The 13,717-nt window shown below is 46.5% G+C and overlaps 1 long non-coding RNA gene across 1 annotated transcript; it reads left to right on the plus strand.

The window, feature by feature from the left end:
* Window positions 1-264: 264 nt before the first annotated feature.
* LOC138510994 (uncharacterized) lies at window positions 265-1,363 on the plus strand. The gene is made up of 2 exons (XR_011280520.1): window positions 265-612; window positions 722-1,363. It is a non-coding gene; the product is annotated as an uncharacterized lncRNA (long non-coding RNA).
* Window positions 1,364-13,717: the final 12,354 nt, after the last annotated feature.

Consider the following 13,717-nt stretch of genomic DNA (forward strand, 5'->3'; position numbering starts at 1 on the left):
GGCCGGTTGTTTCTCAATACTGAAGGCATCGGCACAATCCGGGGGTTACTATAGTAACCTTCCCGGGTTAGGTCAGGTGATGTAGTCATCTGACCCTGTTGCTTGGATACTCCTTACAAGCCGGAAATGCATAAAACAGACATTTGAGGAAAGCTTCCTATGCGGAAGCTCATTCATTTACGGCAATATTTTTGCAGCGACTTAATTACATATAGATATTTTGACATCATATCTGTTTTATGCATTTCCGGCTTGTAAGGAGTATCCAAGCAACAGGGTCAGATGACTACATCACCTGACCTAACCCGGGAAGGTTACTATAGTAACCCCCGGATTGTGCCGATGCCTTCAGTATTGAGAAACAACCGGCCATTGAGCACATCAACTTTTGGAGCGTATGCCGGTAAGCCAGTTCTACGCCCTAACGATACCAAACGAAAAGCTTATGCAGCACGTTCCTTATAACAAGTGTTTAAATACGTTGTCATATCCATGTTACAGATTACGGCCGAATTTAAAGGCAAGGCACGCTAAAAACGTGCGTTACATTTCAATTATACTGCAACAGCGGCATATCAGTCGAACGACAACTACCTCTTGATTGCAAGACTGGTAATTATAGTTTCCATACTTTTCACAAATTAGATGTTAAACTTACTAGCAATGCAGACTTTTGAACTAAAATATGTGTCATATTATACCAAGTCTTTATAACTTACAGACCCTGTCCAGTCAAGCATGTAGAAATCACTAAATCTCTCAACTACTGAAAGTTGAATCAAGTATTAGGAAACCTCAATCATATTTAAGGTATGGATAGATTCATTTATCCCTATTTTAGGAAATAGAACAATCAATTGCATATATTATCTCTAACGGTATGTTTTTATTTCTTTCTATTTCTCCTTTCTCTCCTGTTTTTTCTTGTTTTTTGACCCACTACCTCTGACGTTGGTTGTTTCGATTTCAAGCCAAGGTTCAATAATTATAGATTAATGCAAATGGTAAACTACATTTGTATGCCCTGAGGACGACCTCTTTGGTTGAAACACGTGTTGGCATGTTTTGGCAAATTCTTGGCTTTTCTTTAATGTGAAATACGCTGCGCAATTGCATATAAATTGTGTGTGTTTTGGCGAATAAGCCTATCTCAAACAATGTGATTCATTCAAGTTTTGGTTTTTGAAGTACTCAACAAATATGCTGCGCAATTGCATATAAATTGTGGGTGTTTTATTGATTGCATATAAATTGCTCTGTGTAATTCATCCAAGTTCAGACTCATTCAACACAATTGATGTGTTACACTTTACCTGTGAATGAACAACTTTGCTCTTTGTTACTAATAAACCAGTAGAATATCTCTGTGATTAATTCCCCATCATTCTTGTTTAAATTTTGCACATCAGTGGCTTTACGTTGGATACCAAGCGCAGCCTGTGTAGATAGTAATTCACAATAATTTGATATACTTCAAGGTGATAGTGGCAGATCATCTCACTACCTACACGACAGCAGCTCAACCACAATTTTACTTTACTTCCTTTCATGAAAATCCAGTTGTGCGCATTCCTGACTAGGGCTTCACTTCCACATACTGTATTTTTATTATGTTGCATAGCATCATTTGACCTTGGTCGTCTGCTTACATCACAATAATTGATAACATGGGCCTATACACACTGATTTTACACATGGTGATCCATTTTTGTATGAAAGGTATATCATATTACAATGATATCGTAACCTTATTTTTCTTAGTGTACTGAGGAACAATGTTATGTGATGCCACTTCCTGGTTTCTGAAGGGGTGAAAGGTTGTGTGTCATCACTTCCTGTGACGTCACTTGGGTGTGGGGTCAAATTGCATCACTGCCTGTGATGTCATCTGATGTCAAGGGTTCTGTGATGCCACTTCTACTAACCATGGCATTTTGGTGAACTGACATCCCTGTAGTCTTCCCTTGTCAGTATCACATGTTTCCTTCTGATTCTACTGGTAGCATCCCAGATCCCCTACATTCTTCAATAGGATTTCACTTTTTCTGCTGCCAAACTCACCAACCTACAGCTTTGGTTTTTTGCCATTCTTTTCTGATGGATGCCTATTATGTTGTGTCAATAAACACCTTACTTGCTGAGTGACCTGACTCTGCCTAAGTTCCTGCTTTTATATGCCTGCAAGAGCTTTGTTTAAGGTAGAGAACTACCTCATAAGATTCATATGTGTTCAGCATTCACTCACCGTGCAGACACCATTCCGCCAGGCGCTGCACGTTGAGTGAGGCCCTGCACAAGACCCTCCTGGGTTCCTTTTTTTAAGATGGAGAGGCCTGGTGTGCCTCCTGGTACCGGTGCCCACGTGGTTCTTTCTCCCCGTTCCCGCCTCCCAGACCGCCCCCGGACCTTGATTGGCCTAGAGGCAGTGTGTATAACGGCCTAGAGGCCTCACTCACTGTGCAGACGCCATTCCACCAGGAACTACACAGGTGAGTGAGGCCCTGCACAAGAACCTCCTGGGTTCCTTTTTTTAAGATTGAGAAGCCCGGTGTGCCTCCTGGTACCGGCACCCACGTGGTTCATTCTCCTCGTCCCCCTTCACTTCCCATATTCCTCCCCTCCCTCCTCCCGCCTCCCAGACCACCCCCTCACCCCGATTGGCTCACTCTATACTATTAATGCCATCTCCCCAGGGCAGCCCTCTGCCCGGCAGTCCCCGCGGCTAAGGGCCCCTAGGCAAAGGGCGGCTACACAGGTGAGTAAGGCCCTGCAAAAGACCCTCCTGGGTTCCTTTTTTTAAGATTGAGAGGCCCGGTGTGCCTCCTGGTACCGGCGCCCACGTGGTTCTTTCTCCCCGTTCCCCTTTGCTTCCCATATTCCTCCCCTCCCTCCTCCCACCACCCAGACCGCCCCCGGCCCTTGATTGGCCTAGAGGCTACGTGTACAACGGCCTAGAGGCCTCACTCACCATGCAGACGCCATTCCACCAGGCGCTGCACAGGTGAGTGAGGCCCTGCACAAGACCCTCCTGGGTTCCTTTTTTTAAGATTGAGAGGCCTGGTGTGCCTCCTGGTACCGGCGCCCACGTGATTCTTTCTCCCCGTTCCCATTCGCTTCCCATATTCCTCCCCTCCATCCTCCCGCCTCCCAGACCACCCCCGTCCCTTGATTGGCATAGAGGCCGTGTGTACAACGGCCTAGAGCCCTCACTCACCATGCAGACGCCATTCCACCAGGCGCTGCACAGGTGAGTGAGGCCCTGCACAAGAACCTCCTGGGTTCCTTTTTTTAAGATTGTGAAGCCCGGTGTGCCTCCTGGTACCGGCACCCACGTGGTTCATTCTCCTCGTCCCCCTTCACTTCCCATATTCCTCCCCTCCCTCCTCCCGCCTCCCAGACCACCCCCTCACCCCAATTGGCTCACTCTATACTATTAAAGCCATCTCCCCAGGGCAGCCCTCTGCCCGGCAGTCCCCGCGGCTAAGGGCCCCTAGGCAAAGGGGGGCTCCAACAGTGCGGCTCCACAAAGTATCTGCAGGTGTCAGCAGGGGAAGCAAGGGAGTCAGCAGACACCTACAAAACTGTGAGTGTGGCTTGGGTGGGGTGTAGAACAATTACTCTACTCCAAGAAGCCCCTGTCACTCTACTTTACCTTCCATAGTGTAGAGGGCCATAGACCTAGCCAACATACACCAAGGGAGACTAGTGACCACTGTAAATGGATTGTAAATCTTTCCTTGTGATGCATATCAACTTACTTGCCAATTTAGCTAGTGCCACACCTGCAGGGAACTGAAAATTAGCCTGCGTCGCATTCACATAGATACGTGTTTGTTAGCATGTACCACACTCGTAAAGAATTCTGAACTTTAGCTTGCGTCGCATCTAGATATAAATGTGACTTAGAATATGCCAAACTCGTATGGAATTCTGAACTTTAGCTTGCTTTGCATCTAGATAGAAATGTGATTGTTATCATGCACCACTTTTAGAATTCTGAACTTTAGCTTACATCGCACCTAGATAGAAATGTGACTTAGCATATGCCACACTCGTATGGAATTCTGAACTTTAGCTTGCGTCACATCTAGATAGGAATGTGATTGGTATCATGCACCACTTTTAGAATTCTGAAGTTTAGCTTACATCGCATCTAGATAGAAATGTGACTTAGCATATGCCACACTCGTATGGAATTCTGAACTTTAGCTTGCGTCGCATCTTCATAGAAATGTGATTGTTATCATGCACCACTTTTAGAATTCTGAACTTTAGCTTACATCGCATCTAGATAGAAATGTGACTTTGCATATGCCACACTTGTACGTAATTCTGAACTTTAGCTTGCTTCACATCTAGATATAAATGTGACCTAGCATATGCCCCACTTGTATGGAATTCTGAACTTTAGCTTGTGTCGCATCTAGATAGAAATGATAGTTATCATGCACCACTTTTAGAATTCTGAACTTTAGCTTCCATTGCACCTAGATAGAAATGGGACTTAGCATATGCCACACTCGTATGTAATTCTGAACTTTAGCTTGCATCGCATCTGGATATAAATGTGACTTAGCATATGCCAAACTCGTATGGAATTCTGAACTTTAGCTTGCGTCGCATCTACATAGAAATGTGATCGTTATCATGCACCACTTTTAGAATTCTGAACTTTAGCTTACATCGCATCTAGATAGAAATGTGACTGTTAGCATATGCCACACTCGTATGGAAGTCTGAACTTTAGCTTGCATCGCATCTAGATAGAAATGTGACTTAGCATATGCCACACTCGTATGGAATTCTGAAATTTAGCTTGCTTCGGATCTAGATAGAAATGTGACCTAGCATATGCCACACTCGTATGGAATTCTGAACTTTAGCTTGCATCGCATCGATATAAATGTGACTTAGAATATGCCAAACTCGTATGGAATTCTGAACTTTAGCTTGCGTTGCATCTAGATAGAAATGTGATTGTTATCATGCACCACTTTTAGAATTCTGAACTTTAGCTTACATCGCACCTAGATAGAAATGTGACTTAGCATATGCCACACTCGTATGGAATTCTGAACTTTAGCTTGCTTTGCATCTAGATAGAAATGTGACCTAGCATATGCCACACTCGTATGGAATTCTGAACTTTAGCTTGCGTTGCATCTAGATAGAAATGTGATTGTTATCATGCACCACTTTTAGAATTCTGTACTTTAGCTTACATCGCACCTAGATAGAAATGTGACTTAGCATATGCCAAACTCGTATGGAATTTTGAACTTTAGCTTGCGTCGTATCTAGATAGAAATGTGATTGTTATCATGCACCACTTTTAGAATTCTTAACTTTAGCTTACATCGCACCTAGATAGAAATGTGACTTAGCATATGCCACACTTGTATGGAATTCTGAACTTTAGCTTGCATCGCATCTAGATATAAATGTGACTTAGCATATGCCAAACTCGTATGGAATTTTGAACTTTAGCTTGCGTCGTATCTAGATAGAAATGTGATTGTTATCATGCACCACTTTTAGAATTCTTAACTTTAGCTTACATCGCACCTAGATAGAAATGTGACTTAGCATATGCCACACTTGTATGGAATTCTGAACTTTAGCTTGCATTGCATCTAGTTAGAAATGTGAATGTTAGCATGCACCACACCTAGATAGAATCCCATATTTGCAAGGACAGCAATGCCAACTAACCAATCTACTAACAATTTCATCTCTCTGCTTACACCTCTCAAACTTTAACCAAACACAACCACAAGCCTAAAACGCAGCAATCCGCACATACTTCACAACACTGCAACAACAAAACAAACCACACATAGACTTGCACAACAACACACGATGGCTACCGACTGTGGCGCTGCCCCGTGACGGGACGCGCACACGGCGGCGTGACATTGCACGCCGCCACATGCTGTATAAATAAACGGCGTTCCCGGCCGCGTCAGAGCGACCGGGAAGCCCGAACTGTAAGGACGTGTGCTGTGTGGTCCTTACAGGGTGGGGGCTTACGGGCCTACCCCTCATCCGAGGCCCCCTGATCTGTGCTAAACATCAGCGATGACATCTTGGTGTTTGCAAGGACCAAGGTGGACAATCTGAGAAGGCTGGCAAAGACATTTGAGAGACTGCAAGTGCTAGGCCTCACCTTTCATTGGGACAAGTGTGAGTTTCTGCGCCCTTCCATCGAATTCTTCGGATTCGTATTCAAAGAGGGAGGGGTATCGCCAGACCCGAAGAAGGTCCAGGACATTAAGAAGGCACAGCCGCCTGAGTCAGTGTCCGATGTGCGGAGCTTCCTTGGCATCGTCACCTACTGTGGGCGGTTCATCCAAAACCTCGGCTCTAGGTCTGAACCCCTTAGGGCTCTAACGAAGAAGGAATCCACCTGGCACTGGGGCCCACTTGAGCAAGCTGCATTTGAAGACATCAAGGGTGCCCTGGCAGCTGAGGACACGATGGCGTTTTTTTTCGACCCGGCGTTACCATCCGAGATCATTGTTGATGCCAGCCCATTTGGTCTGGGCGCCATGCTAACCCAGGTGGACCGTGACGGGGGTGTTCGGCCAGTGGCCTACACCAGCAAAGAGCTATCCGAGACTGAACATAGATATTCACAGATTGAGCGGGAGGCTCTGGCGGTCCTTTGGGGCTGTAGACACTTCCGGCTCTATGTCCTGGGACGCCCGGTGACGGTGGTGACCGACCACAAGCCCCTGCTTCCCATTCTGGCAGGGTCCTCTTCAAAGCCACCGGCCAGGATCGAGTGGTGGATGCTCGCTCTTCTGGAGTATGGGTTCACCTTGGTGTATCGGCTGGGGGCCAACAATGCAGCAGACTATCTCTCCCGGCATCCGGGAGCATGTGGGGGAGTAGAATATGACACCTATGCTGAGGAGGCTGATGATCATATACGAATGGTGGTGGAGGCGGCCACGCCCAACGCAATGCCCTTGTCAGAGCTTGAGGCGGCAGCTGCCGAGGATGAGTGTTTCCAAATCCTAAAGCACTCCATGCAGCAGGGCTCCTGGAAGTCAGTGTTGGAGTCCTTGGCAGGACGGACTCAGGAGGCCAAGACGGGGCTAGAGCAGCTATGGAAGATCAAGGAAGAGCTGTCCTTCTCGGCGTTGGGCCTGTTGCTTCGAGGCGACTGCATAGTGGTCCCACAGTCCAGGGTAAAAGATGTGATCACCCTGGCCCACCATGGACACCAGGGTGCCGCAAAGGCCAAGGCAAGGCTGAAGTTTTGGTTCCCCGAACTGGAGCGGAAAGTCGACGACTTTGTGGCGGCATGCGTCTGGTGCCAGGCGCCATCTCCGTTGCAGCGAGAGCCGGCCATCGAAGCGATGCCCCGGGGCACGCGGCCCTGGGAGGTGGTCCATGCAGACTTTGTATCAACGACCGTGGGCACCCACTTCCTGGTGATCGTCAATGAGTTTTCCCGATACCCGGAAGTGGAGTTTGTGGAGTCTGTGGCTTTCGAGCACGTGGTGGTGGCTGTGGAGAAGGTGTTTGCGGCCCATGGATTCCCCTACACACTGTGTTCGGACAACGGCTCCCCCTTCCAGAGTGAACGGTTCTCTGAATTGATGGAGAGCTGTGGGGTTCAGCACCAGAAGGTTACCCCGCTGTGGCCCCGGGCAAATGGAGATGCTGAGAGACTAATGCGGACACTCAATAAGACCTTTCGGATCGCACAAGGGCAAGGACAGTCCCTCCAAAGAGCTCTGTATCAATTCCTGAGGGTGTACCGCACCGCCCCACATGCATCCACGGGGGTGGCGCCGGCTGAGGCCCTGTTCAAGCGCTGCCCGCGGGGTCTGCTGCCCGAAGTGGGGGAGAAAGAGCCTGGGGTGATTGACAACCAACAGGTCGAGGTGGACCGGCGGATGAGGATCGATCAGGAGAACTTGCGAAGGGGCCTCCGTCCTCAACGGCTGGAGCCCAGAGACGAGGTCCTCATCCGCAACAGACACCCCCATGGGAAACTCTCACTCCCCTATGAGCCGGAGCCATTGGACGTTCTGGCCGTAAAGGGGTCCATGGTGACTGCCTCCGATGGAAGATCTGCCGTCACCCGGAATGTCAGCTTCATCAAGAAGCTGGGGGATCCCAGAACTGAACCCCCCTTGGAGCCGGACGTGATGGAAATGCCGGATGATGGAGGTGGCTCCCCGAGCATACTCGAATCCCCTGTCCGTGGGACGTCTGTGGAAGGACTTCCCGTGCCGGAGGTAAGCGGGAGGTACCACCAGAGGGCTGGGCGAGGGAAACCCGCTTACCTCAGCGATTACGTGCTGGGACATGTGGCTGATCAACCTGAGGCCGGGGACTGTTGAGTAAGGGGACCCGGGTGGTTGACAAAAAAGGGGTTTTGGGCAAGTGATGTGTGAAATGTTGTTGTTAAGCATTGTGTGGTTTGCAGTGTATAGTAATAAAGTATTTGTTTGTCCTCCCGGAAAAGGAGGAGTGTGGCGCTGCCCCGTGACGGGACGCGCACGCGGTGGCGTGACGTTGCACGCCGCCGCGTGCTGTATAAATAAACGGGGCGTTCCCGGCCGCGTCAGAGCGACCGGGAAGCCCGAACTGTAAGGACGTGTGCTGTGTGGTCCTTACAGGGTTGGGGCTTACGGGCATCGCGCGGTGGTGCTATACCCACCCCCAACACCGACCGTAAAACACCCCAAGCCCAACCAACGGACCAACCGGGCTGAGGCTGCCAACAACACATCACTGCTCTCTTGCACTTTTCCAGCTTATTCCCACTAACCCACCCCACTCCCCATCCTTTTCAGAGCCGCCAGAGCGCCAGGGGACCTCTCCGGTGGTGACAGTGCGCGGTACAAATATCCTTTAACATTAACATTAACATTGTCTCGATCCACACCACCCAGAGCACTTCCTGATTGTTCCCAGTCAGGTTCTAACAAATACAATGTGCAGGTGGCACATTTTGTGGTTTTGTCTTTCATGTCACATGTTTGTCAGTATCAAACTGACACAGTCAAAATGTGAATTTGAATTTTTAGCATGTTCACATACTTAAGGCTCAATCTAGCCTACACCTCAGGTACATGTGTGTCCGCTTGTGCAACATAACTGAGACATTTATGTCACCTGTCATATACGTTTTTTAAAGAATGGAGTAATGTGTAGTTAGAGCAGGTCAATCCTATAGAAATACATATATATTTTATATGCACATGTATTTAAATAATTGAATAGTTACTTATGCATTTATGCACTCGTCAATTTCCGTTCGTTCATTCGACACACATTTTGACTGTTACAATGTACATTTCTCTTTCAAATTCTTCAAATGTTTATTTAACAACAAACAAAAAGTAGAATAAAACCTGTGAGCTAATAATAGATATCCTGTTTAAGACATGAATAGGCGGGTATTGATTGTAAAATATTGATGCAAGCAAAGTTTTTCCTTGGCATTATTCTCAAAGTTGTATTGCTATTGCTGCACTGCAATCCAAGCAAGGACAGCTATTGATTGACTGATTGACCTATCTGCAGAGTTTCAGAGTTCAGTCACAGGTCTGTGGTCTGCATCGAGGCAGATAATTCCCATAGAGACGGTTTACTGGACTTTTTCCTTCTACTTTGAATCAATTTGGTGGAAACTGCTTTGCCTCTAACAGGGTGCACACATTATGCAGGGTTCATACACCACAGTTTTAAAACTGGCTTAAATATTTCTTCATGAGAAAATGTATGGTTAATATGAGCTAGTTTAATATGGCATACAGTGAATTTGTTCGGAGCCTTGCAATGGAGGGTCCACAAAATTGAGTAGCCAACTACACAAAATGGTTTCTCAGGACACTTTACGCGTGGCAGCACACCATAGGCAGTCTGCCATGGCCGGGGCTCCATCTGTTTACCCATCCAGCTTCATGGTAACTTTAAGGGAAGATGGCATTTTAACACATATACAGCACAAAAAATTACAACACTGTGGGACCATTATGCATACAGGACTCTAACCTGTCAGAGACACGGAAACCTCCCAAATTGACACCAAAAAAGGCAACATCACAGAAAAAAGGTAAAGCTTCATCAGTCTTTGATACTTAGAGACAGCATGAGAAATGACACTCAAAGACGCTACCTCGAGAAAGGTGAGAGACAAATGACTTTGTGGTGTGAAATACATGCATGATCACAATTATTATGTAAAGAGCAACTCCATAGTCAAGCTAACCACGAGTGAAATATTGTTTACAATCGCATCTATAATAAGATAAGCAGAAGCTGTCAGCTGTATCTGGTATAGGGACCGCAGACAAGAGACAGAGAGAATAGATTATTTGCCTAGGATAGCACACTTTAATTAAGTGTTGAAACCATGATGTGGGTCATTTTGGCACTTGTCCACATATCTTCCAAGGTTTAGTTGATCTAAGCACGTGTTGAAGGGTTTTGTTTGGGTTTCATGCAGTGGTCGAAGTGTACGAAAAGAAGTAGAGGAGCTATGGTCACTTCTGGCCTGCCCCTGCTCCCCACAAACCCCATTCCCACAACCCCTCCCACACACACAATACACCCCCAAACACGTGCACCTGCTGTTTAAGGGAACGTTCAGTGCAATACACTGAAAGTGAAGGTTTCAACTTCCTCCTACACTTTTATTTTAAAACAAAACCATTCCGGAACGGTTTCTTTTTAAAATAAAAGTATAGGAGCTGTACAAGCTAATTAAAAAAAGTATAGTAGCACCGCTCCCGACCGCTCCCGCTCACTTCGACCACTAGTTTCATGTTCGTACGAATACGTTATTTATAGCAATGCCTTTAACAGAAAACACGTTACGTAAACAAAATTGAGTTTACACTGAATCGTCTCAAAAATATGCTGAGCAAAAAACTTTATTTTTATTTCCCCATCCTAAATGCAAAGGCATATTATGATCATACAAAATAATGCAAGCCTATAAATCTCTCTATCTGTAAAGCTCTAGTGTTAGGAGTAAGGGCGTGAAAAGGTTCCCTGCATTACCGGAGTGCCGGCAGAGGAAGCAAACGACTACAAATCCCATCAGGCGGTGGGAAAAGACTGTAGTCCTGTACGCGCGCATTGCCAGGTGCTGTTGATTAGCGGCAGCATAAAGCAGGCAACGGCGCACATGCAGGTGTGGCTTATTTTCCATAATGGGTGCAGTTCCAGGGAGAGGCGAGAACGGGATGCGGAAGGAATCCTGCTAGCGTGGACGGCTGCTAAAGACTGATCCCTGTTTGAACGTGGGGTGCAATGAGAGGTATGCTGTCACCGGCAGGTAGAGTACGGCGATCTCTGTTACGTCAGAGAGGTCACGCGTGGCCTCTCGGAGCTCAGATAAGCGCGCTCTGTGTTTTTCTTTGCCCATATGAATGCGGACAAATCCTGTTTGCCTGATTACTAACAGTACCATGCTTTGAGCTCTATTTTGATTTACGGACAGCCATAAAGCAAACAAACGTTATATCTGTTAAAGGGTGACAGTGTGGCTAAATAGCAGTGTGATTTCACTAACAGGCACGGAGAGCGGAAAATTGTGTTACAGAGGTGTCTGCAACCGGATAGGTGTTTGAACAGCTTAAAGGACTCCCCACAATGTTCACCAGTCATGGGGGGGGCATAATATGTTGCTATGTGTTTTTAGTTGCTTCTACGCGCCCAAGGGGCCATGTTTTCTGTTGTTTCATCCATGGAAATTAACTCCATTGTTATGTGTTCATATTGTTTATGCTATGTGTATGTCTGTTACATGTGCACACGTATTAAGGTGTGTTGAGATATGTTAGGGTTGGGTCAGGATTGTGCAGGTTACAACAGGAGTTAGAATACAATGTATGCATGTTAGAGTTAAGTAGGGTTTTCCCTGGTTCTTCCCCTTTTGCTATCCAACTTAGGTGTTCCCTAAACCTCTACCCGGTTTTCCTCAATTCCGCGATCCTAACCACAACCTCTCCCTAACCCCTCTTCCCTCCATTGGCTGACACGTGGTATCCGGGGGACTCAAATCAGGTGCCTGTGCCAACCACGGGTGGAGGGTCGATTCATTCAGCTTCTGTGGTTCGGGGGAGAGTGCCGAGTACTCTCCTCCCTTATTGTGTGCACTCTGACATCTAGTCATTATTGACAGCATTGTGCACCCTTCCTATTTCTCATCACCCACTATTTACATGGTCCATAAGAGCCAAGCATACCTACCAATTGCCCCCACTGCTGTATCTTCAGCCATCAATGACTAATTGCTCCCAATAATGCTCCCTTGACATAGAACATGTTTCACAGACCCCTGGGAATGCCTGAAGGACGATTCCCCATCCCGTCCCAGGCAAGGTGTGTTCAGAACGCAGGACACAACCTATATTTTCTGGACACTGCCTCAAAATATGGGATGTTTGGCCACCCTACTTCAAAAGCATGCTAGAGCCAGAAGGGCGTAATGGCACCAGATAAACATGTGCACATGCCCTGAGCCGAGGCAAGCTTGTTTTGTCAGGAAGTTGGGCAGTCCACGTTCGCTTTTCAGTGGGGCAGCACCAGTGGTCGATGTGGGTGGGAGTGGCTGGGAGCAGTGTTCCGCTTCTTTTTTATTTTTAAACTATACTTTTATTTTATAAAGAAACCGTTCCCGAAGGAAGAAGATGAAACGTGCACTTCAGTGCGTTGCACTGAACATTCCCTTAAACAGAAGGTGTATTTGTTTGGCGGTTTGGATTGCCCCTGAGAGGGGGCGTGGCGATGGGGTTTATGGGGAGCATGAGCAGGGCAGCAGGGAAAATAGTTCCACTACTTCTTTTTGTACACTTCGACCAGTGGGGAGCACATAACCTTCCTAAGCAGAGAAGTGTAGAGTAATTTTAAAACCTTGACAATATTCTTGCAATTTTCGGTAGCTTAATTTCACATTTTCTTTAGCCAATATGTAGATTGTTATTTATAAAGGAAGCACATTTCGCAGAATTACCTCAGAGAGCAAGGTGCATGTTTGCCCTCTTAATGGGTCATCCTTCCCCAGGAAAAGGCTCTGGAAGTAGTTGCTTTAAACCAGGACGAGGTGCTCTTGACCGAGCTGAATTTGTAGCAGTGTTTGAGTGGCTAATACGGGATGCTTTCATGTACACCTGCTCAAAGGCCTGCTTGTTATAACGTTCTTAAAATGTCCTTGTTCTTGATTTACAAGTTGAACATGTGGTGCATATTTATTTTCCCACTGTGACATTGCCTGGATTTTTGCAGAGCAATAAGAATGATTTAAAATGAAACACCTAACCTAGATTTTTAGTTCTGTGCTCCATTATCTAAGCACCCATCCTGAGGCAATTTACGAGCCCCATCAGCGTTAGGATTGTCAGCTGTTAGGCAATATTTCTGATGACCCCACATCACATCTTTTTTTTTTTCCTTTACTTACTTTCACAGCTTCCTCATAATATAAATAACCCGCTGCATCTGGATGAGAAAAAATAAATAAACAAAGAAAGACAAAAACAAAGAAAGGACAATAGAGGATTGAAAGAAAGAATGACATAGAAAGAAACAAATAAAGAAAGGAATACAGCAAGGAATAATGGAAGGAAGGAAGGAAGGAAGGAAGGAAGGAAGGAAGGAAGGAAGGAAGGAAGGAAGGAAGGAAGGAAGGAAGGAAGGAAGGAAGGAAGGAAGGAAGGAAGGAAGGAAGGAAGGAAGGAAGGAAGGA

This window comes from Ambystoma mexicanum, chromosome 6p (assembly GCF_040938575.1).
Source record: "Ambystoma mexicanum isolate Mex_15411 chromosome 6p, UKY_AmexF1_1, whole genome shotgun sequence".
Taxonomy (NCBI): Eukaryota; Metazoa; Chordata; class Amphibia; order Caudata; family Ambystomatidae; genus Ambystoma; species Ambystoma mexicanum.